The sequence below is a fragment of the Ursus maritimus genome, unplaced genomic scaffold (assembly GCF_017311325.1).
Source record: "Ursus maritimus isolate PB19 unplaced genomic scaffold, ASM1731132v1 scaffold_6, whole genome shotgun sequence".
Classification (NCBI taxonomy): Eukaryota; Metazoa; Chordata; class Mammalia; order Carnivora; family Ursidae; genus Ursus; species Ursus maritimus.
Window position 1 is genome coordinate 4991808 of NW_024426774.1, and position 23047 is coordinate 5014854.

At 44.8% G+C, this 23047-nt stretch overlaps 1 protein-coding gene across 2 annotated transcripts in view; it reads right to left on the bottom strand.

Annotated features, from left to right (window-relative positions):
• Nucleotides 1-23047, bottom strand: part of RNF144A (ring finger protein 144A) — a 115829-nt gene that overhangs the window by 73955 nt on the left and 18827 nt on the right. The window contains exon 2 of one of the 2 annotated variants that reach the window (XM_040622850.1): nucleotides 15558-15755. The gene's annotated coding sequence lies outside the window, so the exon portion shown is untranslated. Of the gene's footprint in view, nucleotides 1-15557; nucleotides 16227-23047 lie in introns of those variants that run through there. The other variant, XM_040622849.1, reaches the window with a different exon arrangement.

The window sequence follows — 23047 nt, forward strand, 5'->3', positions numbered from 1 at the left end:
CCCAGAACAACGTGACAGGAGCCCTGCGGCGGTCCATACGTTCCCTGCATCCTAACCGCCCACCTGAGTCTGTGATGGCCTCACGGGGCACAGCCAGGATCAGGTGGCTAAAAACCAGACACACAGGGTTGGGGGTAGAGATGCCCACAGCACCACAAGGTGGTGTCTCCTTCAGAGACTGGGGAAGGGGTACAGCACAAAAGGACGTGTCTTCTACTTCAAGCCTTTGCAGAGCTGGTGCTCCAAATATACCCTTAGGTGTTCTCTAGGGTCTCAGAGGATGCCCAGAACCAGAACCCCCAGACAGTCTGATGAGCTAGAGAAATGACACTGTTATTTAATCCCATAAATACAAGTGTGTGAAGCTGCTGGGAAGAACAGAGGGATCGACAGTGCAGAGCCCCCCCCAGACCCCGGGGCACTCTGTGCCTCAGGCACGTGCAGCCGGGACCACCAATGCCACGGCGGACAGCGGGCAGGCCAGTCCCCCTCCCAGCAGTCACGGCACCCTGCTCCCACCCACGCACCAGTCTTCCACAGAGCCACACGTTGCACGGCTACAAGGGGATGCAAAAGGGACTTGTATCACTGCCACTCCTTCACTCAGCGACCTTCAGGTGCTCTCTCAAAGCCCAGCAGATGCAAGGCTTTCCTCGCTGAGCTCACAGTGCAGTCACCACTAAGGAAATCCGTGACGGCAGCCCAGGTACGGGGGCTATGACAGAAGCAAGTGCAGGGGACAGAGAAGGGGCCTCTGCACCAGACTTGTCCCAGCACAAGCTTCCTGCAGACCCCTGACCGAGGGGAGGGAGGAACTAGTGAAAAACCACCCCTGGACTCCAGCCAGGTGGTCGACGGGGGCCAAGAGTATGAGATGGCAGTCAGGCCACATTCAGAGTCTGCACTTGGCCCCCGAGGCCCTGGGAGCCGCTGATGGAGTTCTGAACAGAGTGTCTTCATGTTCGCCATTTTAGAGCAATTACTCCAGAGCCTAAGGGCAGAGAAACCAGCAATAATGTGGAAACGGCCTCCATGTTCTCCATAGTGTGTGGACGCTGTCAGATAATAAGCAAGGGAGTGAACTACGCACGATGGAGCCTTCCAGAAGTGACACGCTGAGTGGGGCTGCACAGTGTCCCCAGATGCTAGGAGATCCAAACGGAGCATCTCTGAGGATCTCCCCGGAGGCAGCAGTGAAATGGGAAGCATCTCTGGGTAAGACTCAGCAGACCCGGACTCAAGAGCCAACGGCAAGCTGGCTTCCGGAGCTCCCGGACACTTCGTCCCCTCCCGCCCTGCAAGCCTCCCACCACCACCTGTCTGGGAGGTCACGGGGACAGTCAGACTACGTGAGCACAGGAGCGGGGAAACACCAGAGGCGCACGAATGAGCAGTAAGGCGGGGAAGCCGGAGGCTCTGAACACGTCCGACTGCAGCTCGGCTGCCCACAGCCACACCAGGTACACACAGAGGACGCGGGGACGATTATGGCAGGTGTCGTCCTCAGGGACTTTACAGGAAAATAAACGGCTCGGATTGTGTCTTACCCCAAGAAAAGAGAAACTTGGAATCCGCCCGCCGGCAGCCGAGACTCCTCGGTGTCAGACAGAGTTCTCTCTGAACCAGAGCCCCTTCACATGCCATCTGGGCTATTCTGGAACACCCCGTAAGCCCTAACACAGTTTGCAGGGATCACGTCGTTGTCAAAGGTCTCGGAGGCTATGGCCACATGATATTTTTACAGGTTCTTTTGAAGTCAAGAGCTGTACGGAGTTTGTACTCACTCCGAATTTAACTAGTATTTAAGTGTGCTGATTATAGCAGCAAACACACTGCTTATTCGGCGTGTGGTTGGAGAGGTAGGATGGGGAAGAAGCTCTGGAAATTTACAGCACAGAAATAGCATGCGGTCTGTCTGCTTGAAAGAACGGATCCCTCTGTGACCAACAGTGAGAAGACGAGGAGCCTGAAGCAGACAGAAGACAGAAGAGACGCGTCTTTCTGTCGCCCTGTCCCTGTTACGGGCCAATCGACAGGCTTCTCATCGGTCTGGCAGGCTCCCCAGGAAGCCCACAGCACACCCGAGGCTGGGATTAAGGAGACATGGCAAGTCTGGTTGGAAAACTGGGGTCACCCAAGCAACAGGCCCAGACAGACAGGATCTGGAGTTGAAGAAATCATCGCGGCGGAAATGTGTAACTCATGTCCTAGTTGGCTCCACGGGGAGTAGCCACTCTATCTGGTTGTGGGAACGAGGTGGTGGCTGCAGAGCCCAGAAGGGGCCGTGAAGAAGCGAACTCTGCTCCAGCCACCAGTCAACCCGTGACTCCCTTGAAGCTTCCCGTTTCTCTCCTGCTGAGATGAAGGGGTTGAATGCAGAGGACAGTCGGTGGGTCCTGGCTCTACCGGGAGGCCAGGCCGAGGAAGCCTTAGCTAGTACGGGCCACTGGTGCCCTAAGCTTGCTCCAATCTGAGTCTGCTCTGACTTTTATTTCCATTTATTTTTAAGACATCAGGCTTCCATGAGACATATTTGAAGAAAGGGCCACTGCACTACCACCTCCCCAAAACAGTTCTGGAAACCGCTGTACCTCAGAGCTCCACGATTTCCTTTGAGCTGAAGGCTCCCCATGCCGTATCCAGACACGCGGGTGTTGCCACACCGTGAGACATTCAGGAGAAAAGGCACATCTGATCTGGCCCTAATAGGGTCTGGCACCGTGCCACAGACACCTCAGAAACACATTTGATAATGAAACCCTGATGTGGCCCAGAATTCCAAGTCCCTGAGAAAAACATGGCACAAAGAGGTTTCTTTTAAAATATATATATACTATGGGCCTTTTCTTTCGTGGGCAGTAATGGCCTGAATCTCCCTATACGTGCTGATACACTAGAGAAAATAAAAGTAAAATGGAATTACAGAATTAAAAAAATCTACAATACCTTGTTAACACTGTCCTTTCCTTATGTTTGCATAATGGATGGAGGAGCCTCTCTACTTACATACACGATGATGTGCATCATTCGCCTCGTCTGAACTGACCAACAAATATGTCTTCACACTAATACTCGTTGCACACGCTCCACTGACGTCTACATGGGAGTCATGAAAACCTTCCTGGCCGTGAAGGGGTTAGCACCCACTGGGTACTCCCAATACCCAAACGGGTTTAGGACTCAAGAGACTATGGCTTTAGTAGCAACAAAGATGTAATTACTTTAAAACAAAAATGAGAAACAGCCACTCCTCTCAATATGATGAATCAGATTGTATAAAGGTCCCTCGCACTGGAAAATAACTAAAGCCCAGTTAAAATATTGAACCAAAAAAAAAAAAAAAGAAAAGAAAAAAGCACATGTAGCTTATAAATCTAAGTCAATCACAGTGTTCTAAAGCTTTGTGTATTTTAAACACCCAGGAATTACGAGATTTATCTTAGACTTTATGTATAATACATGGTAAAATTTCAGCAGTATCCACTAAGAGAAAAAAAACAGAATGCATAATTGCCAAGTTATAAAATAAAAAAAATGCAAAGAAACGAACATGCACTTAAAGAAAGAAAATAGTATAAAAGTTATTTGGGAGATAAAATCCAAATATATTAAAGATCGTAAGAAAGAGACAGATTAAGCTTGACAGCCAAAAGAAAAAAATGATAAAAGTGAATTGTAAAAAAGAAAGGGAGGGAGATGCAGAAAACCTTAAGAAATTGGAAAGATTGGAGGTCAAAGGACAGAGAAAGGTGATCCAGGGAAATGCTAACCAAAAGAAAACTAGCATTTATTTATTTATTTTAATGATTTTTTTATTATATTATGTTAGTCACCATACAGTACATCCCTGGTTTCCGATGTAAAGTTCGATGATTCATTAGTTGTGTATAACACCCAGTGCACCATGCAATACGTGCCCTCCTTACTACCCATCACCGGTCTATCCCATTCCCCCACCCCCCTCCCCTCTGAAGCCCTCAGTTTGTTTCTCAGAGTCCATAGTCTCTCATGCTTCGTTCCCCCTTCTGATTACCCCCCTTTTCTTTATCCCTTTCTTCCCCTACTGATCATCCTAGTTCTTACGTTCCATAGATGAGAGAAATCATATGATAGTTGTCTTTCTCTGCTTGACTTATTTCACTTAGCATTATCTCCTCCAGTCCTGTCCATGTTGCAGCAAATGTTGAGAATTCGTTCTTTCTGATAGCTGAGTAATATTCCATTGTATATATGGACCACAACTTCTTAATCCAGTCATCTGTTGAAGGGCATCTCGGCTCCTTCCACGATTTAGCTATTGTGGACATTGCTGCTATGAACATTGGGGTGCATATGGCCCTTCTCTTCACTACGTCTGTATCTTTGGGGTAAACACCCAGTAGTGCAATGGCTGGATCATAGGGTAACTCAATTTTTAACTTTTTAAGGGACCTCCACACGTTTTCCAGAGTGGCTGTACCATCTTACATTCCCACCAACAATGTAGGAGGGATCCCCTTTCTCCACATCCTCTCCAACAATTGTTGTCTCTTGCCTTGTCTATTTTTGCCATTCTAACTGGCGTAAGGTGGTATCTCAGTGTGGTTTTGAATTGAATTTCCCTGATGGCTAATGATTTTGAACATGAAAACTAGCATTTAAACCAAAAAGCATAGCTAGAAAAAAGAAAGCAACTACACAACAGAAGTACTTCATTATGAAACCATAATAATTCTAAATTTGTATATATCGAATAGCTTCAAAATATAAAAAGCAAAACTGATAGAGTCACTGAAAATATGGCAAATACACAATGAGAGGAGAAACTGATTAGACATTACTTAATATAACAAACATACAAAATTTGTAAAAATATGAAAGATATAAAAAGTCGTATTAATCTAAATTTAATAAACACATAAATCTTCTAATCAACAAACAGATTCACAAACTTCTCAAGCTACACAGAACATTTACAAAACCTGACATCACACAGGGTCATAAAAAAAATGACCTGGCAAATCTCAAATCATGGTATCGCATGGACCAGGCACTCTGCACTCAGTGCAGTCAAGACAGACATCAATGATGAAAAGAGTCCCCAACTGCGAGAACTGTAAAAGACTTAATAACTCACTGGGTTCAGAAGAAGGAACAGAAAAATAATGAGAATATTATTTAACAAAAGTTAAGATGCCATTGAAGCAGTACTGAGAGGGAAATTCATCATCTCGAATGTTTCTATTAAAAGGGAAGTCTAAAAATGATTGAGCTGTCTGAGGCTTAAGAAGTCAGGAAAGCAACTACAGAATAAACATGCAGGAGGAAAGACCCGTTACAGAAAAAAATAAAAATTAAACACAAATAAAGAGAGTCAACAAAGTCAAAAGTGTTTTTCTTTGAAAATAATAATAAAACATACACTCTGGCAAGTTGGTCAAGAAAAAAAGATATGGCCCAAATAAACTATATGTGTAATGAAACACAAACAGCAGAGACTTAAAATTAAATAAAAATTTCGTACAGATTTTAACTTGAAAATAGGGCATATTAAATATACTCCTAGAAAAATATCATTTAAGAAAACTGGCTCAAAAAGCAAGGAGTTCAGGGAGCCTGGGTGGCTCAGTCAGTTAGCTGTCTGCCTTTGGCTCAGGTCATGACCCCCGAGGTCCTGGGGTAGAGTCCCCATATCTAGCTCCCTAGTCAGCAGGGGGCCTACTTCTCCCTCTGCCCCTCTCCCACCCCCACCCTCTCTCCCTCCCTCCCTCTCCCTCCGACTCTTTCTTGCAGAAATAAATAAATAAAATCTTAAAAAAAAAAAAAAAGTTCAAATAATTTTATACGCCTTGAAAAAAAACCGAGCAGATAAAAATCTTCCCACACGCGAAGCACTAGGTCTTGTTTTCAGCTGAGTGCTACCAAAATTTCAAGAGCAGATAATTCAAATCATACGCAAAATCTTGCTAGGAGTAGGAACAAAAGAAAAAAATAATAAAACTCTTTCGAAATCAGGCAAAAGCAGTAAGAGTAAGCAAAAATATAGGCAAACTCACTCATGAGTAAAGAAAAAAAAATTTAAACAAAATAAGACCAAATAGAATCCAGATGTGTATCAGAATTGTATTTAGGGGAGAAAAACCATAAAGTTGAACAAGCTAGATCTACCCTCGGAGTAAACAGAGTTTAGCATTGGAATACCTGTAATACAACACAGTAAGAGAAAAACAGTGGAAACCACATGGTCATCCTAAGGGACGCCGAACAGCCTCTGATAAAACTCAATATGCATTTATGATTACAAACATAAAACACAACTCTGCAAAACAGAAACATAAGGGGACTTTCTTAACCTAATAAGGAACACTAAAAAAAAAACAACAACAGCAACATCATTCTTAATTAAATTAGAACATTCCTTAAAAAAATCAGGAACAAGGAAAGGACATCTTCTATCACTTCAATGCAACATTGTATTAAGGGCCCAAACTCACACAGCAAAAACAAGAGAATAGGAGAACTGAAAAGGAACAAACAATACTTTATTTAGTCACACATGACTTTCTGTATATGAAGATCTACAGTCAAAATACTGGAAATACTGAAGGCTCAGTAAAATTGCTAAATGCAGGATCAAAATACAAATGCCAGTTACATTTTTATACTCCAGCAAAGATGCCATCTCCCAAAGTGTCCCAAACCAAGGCACCTAGGAGCAGATGGATACAACATGTATGTACCTAGGAGAACACAGAAGGTGGGAACCCAGCTACAGAAAAGTACAGAACTACCAAAAAACATTTGTGAAGACAAATATAAAGATAGTGATACAATGTTCATGAATACGACTCAATATAAAAAAAGTAAAGTCTTTCTAAACGGAGGTACAGAATTAATGCAATTCAAGCAAACACCCAAAAGGTTTTACTGTTATAATTGTCATCATTAACTTAAAATAAAAATATGAAATGTTGCTTCATAAATTAACTTTAAAATTTCTACAGAAGGGCAAAAGCCTGAGTACAGCCAAGCATCACTCAATAAGAGGAAAAAGGGTGAGGGGACCGAATATCAAGTCTTAGTAGAGAGTTACAATAATTAACAGAATGATGGGGCGCCTGGGGTGGCTCAGTCAGTTAAGCGTCTGCCCTTGGCTCAGGTCATGATCTCAGGGTCCTGGGATGGAGCCCTGCCTCCAGGCTCGCTGTTCAGTGGGGAGTCTGCTTGTTCCTCTGCCCCTCCCCCTGCTTGTTCTCTCTCTCTCTCTCTCTCTGTCTCAAGTAAATAAAATAATTTTTAAAAAGAGCATGCTGCTTTGATACAGAGGTGGGCAAATTAATGAACACATAAATACAGAAGATGAGAAAGAAACCTAAGCTCATATGGAAACAGAATACATTACAGAATGTGTATTTCAGATCAAAGGAGAAAACATTCAATAAATGGTACTAGGTAAATTATTTTTCCTATGGATAAAAATCATATTGGATTCCTACACCACATACCAAAAGAACTCCATATAATGTTCAAACTGGTAAAGGAAAATATAAAAGTAACTTCTGACCTCAAGATACAGAAGAGTATCTTAAATGAAAGGCCGTAACCATAAATGGGCAAGGTTGACACATTAAATACACTAAAATCCAGAACTTTTATTCATCAAAAGATATCTTGTGAAAATACATGCCAAAAACTGGGAGATAATATTTTAACACAAGAAACCTATATTAGTCTTCAGAATATATAAAGAATGCTTTCAAATCAATGAGAAGAACATATCCAATCCAACAGAAAATGAGACCAAAGAGAAGAACGGTGTTTTTACGACGAGGAAACAGGTGGTGATTAAGAGCGCAGAAAGCTCAGTGCCCAGGGCACATTACACTCATTTGACTATTAACTGGGCAAAACTTAAGGAGCCTAAGAATACTAAGTGTTGGGAAAAGACAGGCAGGAATCTTACAAGAAACCTCTTCACTGCTGATCACAATGCAACCTGGTATAGTCACTTCCAAAGTCATTGTATTTCCTCGTTAAGTTGGTCATGAATCAGCCTTTCTTCAGGCCCGGGATCTCCTCCTAACTATATAATCAAGAAAAAGATACACGAGAGAAGCAGAGACATGTGCCAGGATATCAAAAGCAGAATGTGTTATGCCAGACACTGAAATAACCCAACGTCCACCGGCAGGAAGACACATGGATGCTCGGTGTCCACACGATCTAATATTAGAGAACGGTAAGGTGAATACACACAGCTACACAGCGACGTGGTTAAGTCGCAGAAACAGCACTGAGGGAACAAGTCTACTCACAGCATGACCCCATTTCTAAGAGTAAAATTCTATAGTTTAGGGAGACACAGACCACCTAAACCAGCAAGGGAAGATTCGGAGGAACGTTCACGGGGATGCCACAGTATGACAACGTCTTTGTGTAAGACACAGGCTCACGGACTTTCATCACATGTGCCTGGTAACTCCCAGACACCAGGACTTCTATGTATCACGTCCTACCTGACATTTCTTTAAAAGCCCTCTTTGGAATGGTCCAATGGCTTACCTGGTTTAGATTTTAAAAGGGTATCTTTTGGGGCACCTGGGTGGCTCAGTGAGTTAAGTGGCCGACTCAGGTCAGGATCTCCGGGTCCTGGGTCGAGCCCTGTGCCACTGGGCTCCACGCTCGGCGGGGAGCCTGCTTCAGGATTCTCCCTCTCCCTCTGTCCCTCATGGCCCCCACTTGCTGGCTCATGTGCTCTCTCTAAAATAAATAAATCTTTTTTTTTTAATTAAATAAATAAAGATAAAAAGGGTATCTTTTCATGAGCACTAAATTTTTCTAGATGGGTAAACTAAAAAAAAAATCATACTGGTTTTCTCTGGGGAAAACAAAGAGGCAATTTGACTTGCTATTTAATATCCTTTCTGTAGTTTTACTTTAATGGTTTTACTATGTATGTGTACTTATTTAAAAATTACGGAACCAGCTTAACTGGTAAATTTTAAAAACTTGAATTCTGAGATTAAGAGCAAAGACAGACCCTGGATGGATTCAGAAAGCCCGCTGTTGATTCACCATCTATGAATTTACGAGAACATGGATGGTCTAGCTGGGCTGGTGGCCAGATCTCTGAACAGAAGTCTTGGACGATATCCACGCCCTCCCCACGGCTCCAGCTCCACCACCAGAGGCAGCTCTAGCCTACAGAGGTCCAGACTTAACTCCAACACCAGCTCTTCACATCCATGATTTCATGATCCTCAGTAGAGAGGACATCCTTCATGTCCTGTCCTATAACAGAACAAAAATCATCCTCAGACCATGCACTTTTGATTTATTCTCTATTCTACTGAAAACTTCTTGATTCCTTTGAAAAAAATTATTGTGTTGGGGCGCCTGGGTGGCACAGCGGTTAAGTGTCTGCCTTCGGCTCAGGGCGTGATCCCGGCATTATGGGATCGAGCCCCACATCAGGCTCCTCTGCTATGAGCCTGCTTCTTCCTCTCCCACTCCCCCTGCTTGTGTTCCCTCTCTCGCTGGCTGTCTCTATCTCTGTCAAATAAATTTAAAAAAATCTTTAAAAAAAAGAAAAAAATTATTGTGAAACGCTTTCTCCAGGCTAGCACCCTCTTCAAAGATTAGGAAATATGATTTTTCCCCATCTTGAAACTGTTACACACAAAACATCCTGCTTTTGTTAATCCTCACATTGACTTACTTATACAGTGGAGAGATCACAGAATGCTCTCCATTCCGATTTTTCAAAACTCCACAGTGCATTTGATTTTCTTACTGGGGGGTGATAAGGTTATATTCTATGGTACTCCCTTCAGCTTACACCACAGTGTTGCACTTGAACTGGACAAAGAGGACCCAGAACAAAATTATGTGGTACTGTGTGGCCATCTTGCATGGCCTAAACTTCCAGGGATGGATGCCCAAAGCCCATGGGCACCCCTCCTCACCTGCACACCAACCCTGCCCATTCATGGTCTTCACATGAGTCCTAAACTCAGCAAATAATTCATCGGATTGCAACACATATGGCTGCTCCCATAGCTGGGCATGGTTACTAACGGGACTCCCACAGAACACCAGTTCAAGATAGTTTTGTACATAAGTACATATACGAGAACAGATCATGTGTGTAAAAATGAAACTTCTTCCATATATATGCCAAAAATCACATAATAATAAAATTAAAACTAGTTTCAGTGAACTGCCAATAATTTAATCACTGGATCATCCTACAAAAGAAAATCTTGGGAAACCACCTGATCTGTAAGAAAATGAATTATCAAGACCTCAATCATTCAAGGTCCAATCTCTGGGAGGTACGTCAGTACGGCTATAGATGTTGCTTATTTGTACTCATTACATTTTCTCACAGAGGTACCTTGTTTAAACCAACATACTCAGAAAGAATTTGAAAAAATATAAATTTTAATGTGCCTTTCCATATAAAATATCTCAATGCATGACTTTATTATAACAATGCTTCAATTACATGTTTGTGCATATTACTTGCATATTTAGTTTGTTCTAAAAGACAAAGACCCTTTTCACTGCCAAACCAATCAGCCAATCAGACTTCCTTTCTATCACCTTAGTATTAAATTCAAATAAATGTGTTGATAGAGAGATACTTTTTAAAATACTAGAAATAAATTATGGAACACACTCGTAAAATCAATTATTAAAATCAGCAAAGTCAGAATGAAAATGAGATTGAGGTAATTGAATTATGTTATCCATTTGATAATAAATTATAATGACCTGATGCTAATGGTTTCCTCATTGATATTTAATCAAGCAATGTTAAATGTAGCTAAGATCATGTTATTTATGCAACTCTAAGTACAAGAGAAGGCATGAGATTTCTTTGGTAAATGTGTATGCATGTGTCTATGAGGCTCTGTTGGTAGGCTTTTAGGAATAACCAAAAAAAGTACTGTATTTTTAAATCGGGGTGAGGGGTGAGGGGAAGTCCCTTAATTTTGTTAGGTCACATGATCAAACTTTCCCTTTTAACTCTTTCACTGCTTCCAAACTTTTCTTCACATTGGAAGCACAATAGCCCCCAGTGAATCTCTCCACAACACTTTTTGGAAAAATCCTATCACTACCTTTCACAAATTTTAATGGTTCTCCACCAGCCACGGGACAGATTCTAAGTCCAAGTATTCAGGGTCTGGCACATGTGGTTCCTGAGACTTCTGTCCTCTCTGTCCCCGTCCCCTTCCCACAGCAGGCTCACAAGGTCTGAGTGGGCAGGGCATCTTCCCAGCCTCAGCACCCACTCCTCATTGCCTCCCTTTGGGGAACAGAGTTCCACGTGGTACGCTCGCTAACTTCAGTCAAAGAGAAACATTAAAGCAGAAACGCCTACCCTCTCCGGCCCCTCCCAGCCCCACACATGGCCTTGCACGTAACCGATGGCCCCCGGACGTCAGCTGCTGACCTGTCCAGGAGGCCTGCAGTCCCAGGAATGCGTTCTCTCTCTGTCTGCCGCTCGAGCCTTCAAACCCTCGAGCCCTCGAACCCTCAAACCCGGCAGGTGGAAACCCAGAGTGCTTGCAGAGTCCGGCCCGGGCCACACACCTGCCAGCTTGCAGAGCCTTCAGAGAGCAGCAGAGACGAAAGCCGCCCAAGGTTCTCCAGCAAACAAAAAAGGGACAAAAATAAATGAAAAGAAACGGCAACTGAGTTACAAGTGGAAAATGCGGTTGTTAGGATTTATTTGAACAGAGCCTTCAGCCACGGCAAATCACAACAGCATCTTCAACTGTTCCCATTTCTAAAAATATTGCTCGTTGAACCACCGCAGCCACTCCGAAGCCAAGAGCACTCAAGCAGGGTACTGATATTTTCAATGCTAGTTAGTGTTTTAAACGACCTTTGCCCTAAAGCTTCACTAGCCCAGGGCAGAGGTCGCGGGGCAGAGGGGCGCAGCTGCAGCCCGCTCAGCTCCGGCCCTTCCTGGCGCCGGTCACGGCCAAGGTCGGGTCGGAGCTGCTCAGCCCAAGACATCTTTTTTTCACCAATGACATTCTCCGCTTGAAGAGAAAAACAAACCAGAATTATCTTTCAGATTTAGCTACTTCAATCACAGAAGTGTGAACTGGGGGTGGTTTATATTCCATGAAGACTGTTTCTCTTTATAAATCCTAAACATTTAAAAATAGCTCTGCGGGTGCTGGAATGTCATTTTCTGGTATTTTGGCCTCTTCAACATGGATCTTTTGTGACTATGAAGCCATTTCACAGCTCTTGGAATTTGCTGGAGACAGACTCCCAAACAGAGCGTCCTGGGGGGTGGCTGTGGGCAGGAAAAAAGGCCATTCCACCGGCCTTGCAATGCATGTTCTCCAGGGGGCTTTCCCGTCTCCCTCACCCTGAGGACGCGCTCCAGATCTCCGGGCCGGTACGTGCACTGCACAGAAAGATGCAATCACCCAAACATGTTGAAGTTAAGGTTAAAAAGCAAAAGGTTAGCAGGCACATAGTTTCCAAGGCATGTGAAGAAGGGGAGGAGCAGCTGTGAATGTCAACGTCCACATTTCCTCTTCCCTTTCCACCGTGCGGAGGGCCGCACACCTCCGCACACCTCCCTCTGCCTGCACAAAGCAACGTGCTGCTAGCCACACACTCCCAGCACCGCTCCCGGGGCGGATTGGCTACAGGCTTGCCGTTCGGGGTTCAGCGGGGCGGCTCGGGCAGGCCCTCTGAAGTCAGGCAGCGGGAGCCAGGGAGGGTAACGAGGAGGCTTCCAAGGAGGAACGCTGGAGTTTAGGTACCCGCCAATGTCCCAGGTCCCCGGTTCCCTGCACAACTGCAGCCCAGCACCGGTGTCCCTCAGCTACTCCTGCCAGGTGCCCTAACCCGACAGCGCTGACCCTCCTCTGCACCTCCTCTCCTTGCCACCCCCCTGCATCGGCATCTGAAGCTCCGTGGGGCCCACCTCCCTCCTGCATACACTGTCAACTCAGGCCACCCTCTCATTCTGGCCCCTCCACTTGGCCAAACGAGAATTCAATTCTTGACCTACTGGGTGCCTTCGCCTCCCCTGCTGAGCTGTCTAAGGAAACACACAATCACACGGATAGGGGTCTTGCTGCAGGTGTGTCCCCTAATGCTACCATGTGACCACTCTTTCCAGAGGACTTTTCACTCCTTCCCTTGTCTCCCCAAATTTGCAACCCTTTCTCCACCACAGCCCTCTCAGCTAGCCACCTTGTTTCCTATTTCACAAAGAAAATAAACACAATCAGGAGAAAACTGCAGAGTGGGCAGCACACCTGGGCCCCCACGTATCTGTCACTAGCCTATCCCCCGCCACCTTCCTAAAGCAAGTACGCTTGTACACAGATGCACTTCTCACCTGCTCAAGAAGCGATTGCAGCATCCCCCCACCCCCGCCCCATCCTCCATGATCAATCTTCCAGTCTCTACTGAAGCATCGCCACCAGCCTCTAAGTACAATGCTAATGCTTCCAACTGACAATTAATGCTCTGGGCCTTATTTACCCCAGAAGACACCACCCCGTACTCTGCTCCCTGCAGCAAAGCTCCTCAAGACGGCTGTAGCAATCTGTCTCCAACTCCTCCCCCTCGCCCTTCCCTCTGAACCCACTCCAATGGCATTTCTTGTTGTCATGGTCACCAGACCCACCTGTCATTTTACTGTTCTTACCAAAGCTACCAATGACCTGCATGGCGCTGATCCAAGAGGACTCTCAGTCCTCATGTCACCCGGACCATCAGCTTCTGAGATGATCTCATGTGGCTTCCAAGACGCCACATTCCTGGTCCTCCTCTACATCTCTGGCTGTTCCTGCTTGGTTTCCTTTGCTGCCTCTTCCTCTTCTCTTGCTCTTCAGAGAGCTAGAAATGTCCCAGGGCCTGGTCCTCAAAACTCTCCTTTCGCTGGGATCTCATCCCATCGTACTCCTTTAAATACCATCCACAGGCCCAAGAGCCCCATTATACCCCAGCTCAGATCACAGTGCTCCACTGTGGGGTCCGTGCAGAACTGTGCACTCAGCATCTGTCTCAGGATCTCCCAACATGCTCAAAACCGAACTTGTAATCTCTTTTTGTATCCCCACTTTCGTTACCTGCAGACTTCCCTGTCTCACTGGGTAACAACTCTGTCTAGTTACAGCAGCTAAAATCCTTGACATATCACAGACGTGTCCCTTGCTCTCATACCCCACACCCATTCTGCCGGGACATCTTAAGGACACTATCTTCCAACTCTACCCAGAATGTGACCACTTTTCAGTACTTCCACTGCCACCAGTGGAGCAGACCACCGTGACCTCTTGTCTGAATTACTGTGATGGATTTCTCCATTGGCCTCTAAATGGTCTCCTCGTCTACCCTCATCCCCCACCCCCTACATCCTATATCAATACAGAGGCCAGAATGAGTCTATCAAAATGGAATGCAGGGGCTCCTGGGTGGCTCAGTCAGTTAAGCATCTGCCTTTGGCTCAGGTCGTGATCCTAGGGTCCTGGGGTCAAGCCCTGCGTTGGGCTCCCTGCTCAGTAGGCAGACGGCTTCCCCTTCTCCCTCTGCCCCTCCCCCTGCTTATTCTCTCTGTCAAATAAATAAAAGCTTTTAAAAAATAAACATAAAATGGAACGCAGATCCTTTCTCCCCTCTGCTTAATACCCTGCACTGATTTCCCATCATCAAACCTAGAACTCCCCAAGAGTACGCAACGCTAGACGTGGTCAGGCTCCCGTTACCTCCTGACCACCCCCCACCTCACTTCTCTCTGCTAGTTCCCCTCCGGCCACCCTGCCTCCTTGGGTGTTTCTCCAACACGCCAGTGAACCTCTGCATCCACCTCTTCTTCTAACTACAATGCTCTTATCCCAGACACCCAGCGGTTAGTTAGCATAACTCCTTAAATCCATGTTCAAATGTCAACTTTTCAATGACACCTTCCTAACCACTCCCTTTAAGACTGCAACGGGCCCCACCCTCCTAAACTAAGTCTGCTTTTTCTCTAGTCCACTACATTCATGCCTTGTAACGAACGAAACATGTAATTTCCTTCTTCACACCATCAGCTGCGTGGTCGGTCTCCATGCCTGTCCCCACCCCCATCCTCTCACACCCCCACTAAACTAGGATCCCCATGAAAGCAGGGGTTTGTGTCTGTTGTGCTCACTGCGTGTCCTGAGTTAGAACAGGACCCAAGAGCACAGCCCTTCGGTTCTCGATGAATTAATGAACCAGTGAGACCCTGCATACGTTTTCTAAACCTGTTTCCTGATCTACCAAATGAGACTAGCAATATCAACTTCACAGCTTGTTATAAGCAGCAAATGAGGACCCATGTGGAAATCTTCATAAAATATTAATTACTATAACAGCTTAACATAATACGTTGAAAACCATCCTTAAAATTAATTCAGGAGACGTGTACTAGGTAATTGCTTACACGGGGTAGCTTAGGAGGTACAGAAAAATCCAGCCACGCGGGGCTATAGTCCTCCCAGGGGCTGAGATTCTACTAAGACATAAATGAGGGTTTTCAAGCCTTCATTTTCCAAATTCAAAATTACCTCCACGAAGTCCTGAGGGGAGGAGAGGAACTGTCTTCTGGCCAAATCCTGGTGTCCTGACCTGCTTACGTGCTTTCAGCTGGCTCCTCCCTTCAAGACAGGCCGTCCATGAGGAGCTATGGGAGAAGGTCTTGGGCACTGGGGTCCCTCCAGACCTGGGGACTGGGAGCGTATCACACTCAGCAGGGGGCTCGACACCTGGGAAACGTGAGGAGAGCACAGGAGCTCAGAGAACAGGTTACAGGAGGAAGCTTCCAACCATGCTGACTTCCAACCACCCCAGCACCGGGCTTTCAGATCTCCAAGCCAGGAGGGAAGGCTACTGATCAGGTTACTAAAAACTGTATCAGATCAAACATTTGGGAAGTATCACCGTTCACTGGAGAGGTCTGTGGTATAAACAACCCAATTCCACCAAGAAGTTAACAGATAAATCCACCCACACAGATAATTCTCAGATAACAAACTGTCCCTGGTTACTCCTTCTGTCCCCTCCCTTTCCAGTCACAGCCATCAGAGTTCTCCCAACTGGATTCCTATAGGGACAGATTCAGGTCCACGGAAAAGCTTAAAAATAAGACAAGACTATTTTAATTGTAACCCCTAAGGTAACCACTAAGAAAATAGTTCAAAAATATATTTTAAAAAATAAACAACGGGGGGCGCCTGGGTGGCACAGCGGTTAAGCGTCACCTTCGGCTCAGGGCGTGATCCCGGCGTTATGGGATCGAGCCCCACATCAGTCTTCTCCGCTAGGAGCCTGCTTCTTCCTCCCCCACTCCCCCTGCTTGTGTTCCCTCTCTCGCTGGCTGTCTCTATCTCTGTCAAAGAAATAAATAAAATCTAAAAAAAATAAAAATAATAAAAAAATAAACAACGGAATTAAAATAGTATACTAAAAACGACTTAGCATAAAAAAAGTCACAACAGAGGAATAAAGGAAGAGAAAAGACAAAGGACCCAAGGGAAACAAACACAAAAATGGTAGGCATACATTCTACCTTATCGGTAATCATATAAAATGGTCTAAACACTCCAACCAAAAGGCAGAAACTGACAGAATGGAGTAAAACAATACGCTGTTAAAAGAGACCCACTTTAGAATAGTATCAAAAAGAACACGATAATTACAAATAAACTTAACAAAAGATGTACAAGACTTGTACAGTGAAAACTACCCAAACATCATTCTGAGCATCCAAAGACCTAAATGGATGGAAAGACACGCTGTGCACATGGGTGGGACGACAATGCTGTTAAGAGAGCAACGCCCCCCACCCGATCTTCCCATTCAATGTCATGTCTATTCAAATCCCAGGTTCTCTTTTTTTTGTTGCTTTGAAATCCACAAGCTGATCTTAAAATTCATATGGAAATCCAAGAGAGTTTGAATAGTCAAATGAACCTTGAAAAAGAAAAGCAAAGTTGGAGGAGTCACACTTTCTGATGTCAAAAAAAAAAAAAAAAAAAAAGCTACAGTAATCAAGATTGTGTGGCCCTGGCATAGGGACAGACACACAGATCACTGGATTAGAACTGACAGTCCAGAAATAAACCCATACATTAACGAGTAACTGGTTGTTGACAAGAATGTCATGACGTTTTAAAGGGTAAGCGGCAGTCTTTTCAGCAAATGGTACAGACACAACAAGAATGAATCACGACACAGACCTTATTATCCCTTTCACAAAAAACTAACTCACAACGGGTCAAACATCAACGTAAGAGTGAAAATTACAAAACTCTTTAAAGAAAATATAAGAGTAAATCCTTGTGACCTTAGATTAGGTACCAGTTTCTAAGATACCTCACCAAAAGCACACACAATAAAAAAATAAATTTTAAAATTTCGGGTGTCAAAAAACACCAATACGGTAAAAAACAACCCACAGAAGGGAAGAAAATACATACAAAACCTACGTCTGACAGGGACCTCGTGTCTACCTAGATTATATAAAGAACCCATACAACTCAATAGTAAAAAGACAAATAACCCAAATCAAAAGTGGGCAAAAAGTGTGAATAGACATTTCTCTAAAAAAGATACTCCAATGGCCAATAAGCACATAAAAATGTTCAACATTTGATTAACACATATCTTGTATGTTAGATGTATTATATACTGTATTCTTATAATAGAGTAACGTAGAGAAAAGGAAATGATCTTCCTTGCATAAGGAAGATAAAACACATGGACAGAACTGTACCGTATTTATTGTATTTATTGAACGAAATCTGTGTATAAGCGGACCATGCATGTCAAACCCGTGTTGTCCGAGGGTTCACTGTACTTTAAAATGGTGAATTGTACCTCAATGAAACTATTATTAAAAAAGAAACATCAGAGGCGCCTGGGTGGCTCAGCTGTGGAACGTCTGGCTCTAGATCTCAGGGTTTTGAGTTCAAGCCCCACATTAGGTGTAAAGATTGCTTAAATAAATGAACTTAAAAAAAAAAAAAAAACAAAGACAAGAAAGAAACATCAACTGGAAAAAGCTTAAAAAGAGTAAGGCGAGATAACCCCTGAATTCCCCAAATTCTTTTCTCAGGTGCAGCGTCTGCTCAGGAACCTAACACCAAATCTGAACTTGCCTTATTTTTAGGCGTCTCTGGTCAGGGAGTAAAGAACACAATTCAGATCTTCTAGTCACTTCAAAGCGGGGCATCAGAGAGCAGCAAATGTTTAAATCTGAGTGGACATGAGACACATCCCGGCAGATAAAACCACAGCTACTCCTTCCTTGCTGCTCTTTGACTAAACTGACAAGCGCTGGCACGCGCGGCCTGAGCCAGAGAACTCCTGCTCAAGACCAGGCTCCAGGGTCCAAAGCCTCCACGTGAAGGCTGAGAGTCGGACCTGCCCCCTGCGTCGCCTGGCTCTGGCACAGAGCCAGCCTCTCCACTGTGGAAAGCTGCACCTCGTTGGTGCTGACACATCGAGATACTGACTCCAGAACACCTGATCCCGTTTTTTGCAAATCTATTCTCTGCCTGTACTTGGCAATAAATCCAGACGCTTCCAACAAAACACAATACAATACAGTCTCTTTTACTACCTGCTTCTGCCACTTCTCCCAGGCAAGAAGAGCCAGGAGATAGAATTATAATCTTCAGCCGGAAAGGAGAGCTCTCTGCTCTGCTGGTGCACCAGGAGATTTTTCTAGCTGCCTTTTTTTTTTTTTAAAGATTTCATTTATTTATTCGACAGAGATAGAGACAGCCAGCGAGAGAGGGAACACAAGCAGGGGGAGTGGGAGAGGAAGAAGCAGGCTCACAGCGGAGGAGCCTGATGTGGGGCTCGATCCCAGAACGCCGGGATCACGCCCTGAGCCGAAGGCAGACGCTTAACCGCTCTGCCACCCAGGCGCCCCTCTAGCTGCCTTTTAAAAAGATGTATGAAGGAAGGCTGACTGCAGAGCTCTCGACCCAGAGGGGCGTGCCGTGAGCCCCAGCGGCTTTCAGGCTGTTGGCAGGTTGCAAAGCCCCTGACCCCACCTTCCCGGAGCCCCACCGCCAGGGAGCTGCCTGCGCGTGCGCTACCCCAGCCCAACAACCAGGCAGGAGTTAAAGTGCCACGGTGTTTCCCACGGTGCCTTTTCTGTCCATGTGGAGTGGGAGCTGTGGCAGCTTCCAGCCACGGTTCGCTGCTCTTAGCACTGGCCTGCCTACGAAGCTGCAGGGAGTGTGAGCGGACAGTGCCTGTCCTGACATTTCCGCACAAGCCCTGCCATTGTTAGCGCACAGCCCTGCGGAGCACCAGGAATGCACATACTGGTGGTGGAGCCGAAACACCACTGGTAAGTCCTCAGCTATCAACCTTTTCTGCACTCCCCCATCTGCTGAGATACCAGGTAGGAGTGATACAAAAATGGATGGAATGTGGGGCGCCTGGCTGGCTCAGTCGGAGGAGCCTGTGACTCTCCATAGGCTCCTCCTTGATCTCAGGGTCCTGAGTTCAAGCCCCATGTTGGGGGTAGAGATGACTTTAAAAAAAAAAAAAAAAAAAAAAAAAAAAGACTTAAAAATGGATGGGATGTAGGGCGCCTGGGTGGCACTGTCGGTTAAACATCCGACTCTTGATTCTGGCTCAGGTCATGCGCTCAGGGTCCTGAGATCGAGCCCTGCATCAGGCTCCATGCTCAGCAGCGAGTCTGCTTTAGATTCTCTCTCTCCCCCTTCCCCCACCCTCTAAAATTAATAAATAAAATCTTAAACTCTCAGGGAGTTCAAACCTTGTAGGAATCTTCATATCCACACATTACCCTTTAAGAGCTTAAAGAAGAAACTACTTTTAGTCGTTTTTGCCACTTGAAGCAAATACGACACATTAAAGCATGAGATGAGTCTTCTCATTTCATAAGGGGATGCCCCTATGGTAATTTCAATTTCATTTCAATATAATTTCATTAATTCACTTCTTTATATGAACACAAAGAGTGCATTGAATTTTGAACAAAGGAATCAGTTGTCTGGGTAACCTGAGAAAGCCAATCTGGTGCGAGAGTATGAATTAAATAAGTTATTCTCATTTATTTCTTTCACCAACTGTATGTCTGTCAATACATAAATGGGTCCTGTTAGTGGGTTATATATAGGATTATTCCCTGTTAAATTAATTCACCAAAGAACAGCTGGAATCACTAAAAGAAACATGGTTAGGGATAAGTATTCAAAACCTTCAGAAATTTGGGGCACCTGAGTGGCTCAGTCAGTTAAGTGGCTGCCTTCGGCTCAGGTCATGATCTCAGGGTCCTGGGATCGGGCCCCACATCGGGCTCCCTGTTNAGCAGGGAGTCTGCTTCTCCTTCTCCCTCTGCCTCTCCCCTAGATTGTGCTCTCTATCTCTCTCTCAAATAAATAAAATCTTAAAAAAAAAAACTTTAGAAATGTGTTATATATGCCTATACACTCAGATATTATATAAATATACACATATGTACACACACTCAGTATTACATATATATACATACATACACTCAGATATCACATATATACACTCAGGTATTATATATACATACATATATACCCTCAGATAAGCATCAGGACCACTGTGGTCAGAACAGGGCGGCAGGGGACCAGGATGAGTGCCCCCCCAGCCCCACGCAGCAGCTCAAGCACAAGGACACGGCAGCAGAAAACTGTGTTTTAGCCAAAGCTGGGTTTTGCCAGGTGACCACGGAAGGAGGAGAAAGGACCACTTTCCAGAAAGAAAGGGAGTGAGAACGTAAGGGGGCAGTGAACACCGAGAAGGAAAGAGGGCTGATGGTCCCAGTCGGGACAACTATTTCTGACGACCAGGTGCAAAAGGACAAGCTGCACTCGGGGAGGACGGTGACAGAGTAGGAGGTGGATGCGCAGATGTCGGAGTCACCAGGCACCCCTCCGGGAATCGGCAGCTGACATACGACGGAAGGCAAGATGACTGGAAAGGAGATCTAGGGAGAAACAGGATCCTAGTTTCAGAATGATCGTCCATGTAGATGGACAAATGGCAAAAACAGTAACAGGAAGGCAGACAGAGGATTTGTTGGTAAATCCTCCGTGGGCAAGGAGGAGGGTCGGGGGGGCGGGGGTCAGCAGAGGACTCAAACAAGAGGGAACAGGGATGGGAAAGTCTGATGCTCGTGTCTCAAGGGAGCAGGGGATGTTTGGGGAGGAAGAGGAGCAATGGCTAGAAGCAGCAAAGAGGAGAAAAGGTGTCAACCCCACCCTGATAAATACGTTCGCGGACCCGGTGGCAGGTGCAGCATTGGCAAGAACACAGTCACTGCACAAGAGCTTCGATCATGCCCGAGAAGACACGTAAAGCCCTGGTCTGCGGCCAGACAGCCGGTCAGGGCAGCCCGAGTCGGTCCAGAGCAGAGCTCCTGCCTCTACCCTCTACCATTCGGCCTCTGCTAGGCAGATACTTCAAATACTTCTTTGTAGTGTCTCCAAATAATTGGAAAAAGACCAGTTCTTCATTAACCAGTGTTGGGACAAAGGCTACAAGTGGGGAAAAAAATCAGGCTTGTTTCCTAACAATGCCTAAAGGTAAAACTACAACTTTACCAAAAAAAAAAAAAAGACTAAATTATTTGGGGGGGGGGAGGCCTTTTAAAGCAAACCTCGAAACTAAAGAAGAAAAAAAGATACCATCAGACCAGCAATGACTAAAAATTCAACATAGCTGGATAAAAACTCAATATTGTTCAGTGTGCTGTAACAGGAATTTTCATTTACTGTTTTAGGAGTGTAATGATGGGTGCCATTTTTTAAATGATTTGGAAATAGAGCCAAATATAAAACATGCAGGGGTGCCTGAGTGGCTCAGTTGGTTAAGTGTCTGACTCTTGATTTCGGCTCAGGTCATGATCTCACAGTTGTGGGATCGAGCCCCACTGTCGGGCTCTGCACTGGGCATGAAGTCTGCTTGAGGGTCTCTCTCTCTCTGCCCACCCCCCACTCTCTCTCTCTCAAATAAATAAGTAAATCTTTAAAAATATATATTAAAAAAACACGCACACCTTTGACCCACAAGTGCCACCCTATTTATTCTACAGATAGACTGGCAAAAATAGATCCTGTGTATGTAAAAACATATCCGTGGTAGCATTCTTTGCAAGAGCAAACACTGAGAAGCTACTTAAATGCCCATCAAGAGGGACAAGGTGAATAAATAATACGGTGTCATCCCTGCAAGCCAAGAAGGAGCCAGACCTCCACAGGTTGGTATAAAGAGATGTCTAAGACATAACAGCAAATAAAAAGACATAGTACAAAACAATTCACACAACAATCCAATTTGTGAACGTAAATTTCAATAATACACTCACACATAATTTTTCTAGAAGAATGTAGAAAAAAGGGAAAACCCGTTGATAATCACTTTAGACTAAAGGGAATTTTACTTTTCATTTTATTCCTAATTGAACTTTTTAAAAAAATTTCTACATTTATAACTCTAAGTTTTTAGAGCTAAAGATTTTTGATGTAGTATATTGCCCATGGGATAATACACATTGAGAAAACAAATTATTTTTGTTTGGCCCCCAAAAGATCACATTAAGTACAACATATTGCAACTACGAATTAAAATCCCACAAAAAGGCCCCACTGCTTTGCCTTCTCGGGTCCCTGAGGCAAATCCTCAGTGTGGCCTGCTCTGACATCTCTACAGGGATTTGCTAGTGGAAGCCCACCCTTCTCCTTCTCTCTCCCTCCTCTCCATGATGAATGCACTTTCAGACTTGGTGCCGATTAGTCATCAGCACAGAACTGTGCTCATGAAGAGAAAGCCCCCCACTTACCTACAACTCCTTACACACAGACACAAAAGGAATCCAAAGGCAATGTTCCTGCTTCTCCCCAGTCTTTCAATTTCCAAGTTGAGAATTTCTTTTAGCTGCTGTCCAACATGCAAGTTACTATTCCCAAAATCAACATAGTTCTATGCATTTCAGCCTGAGCAGCCATGGTAAGTGGAGGTTTTCGCACACGCGATTTGTTTG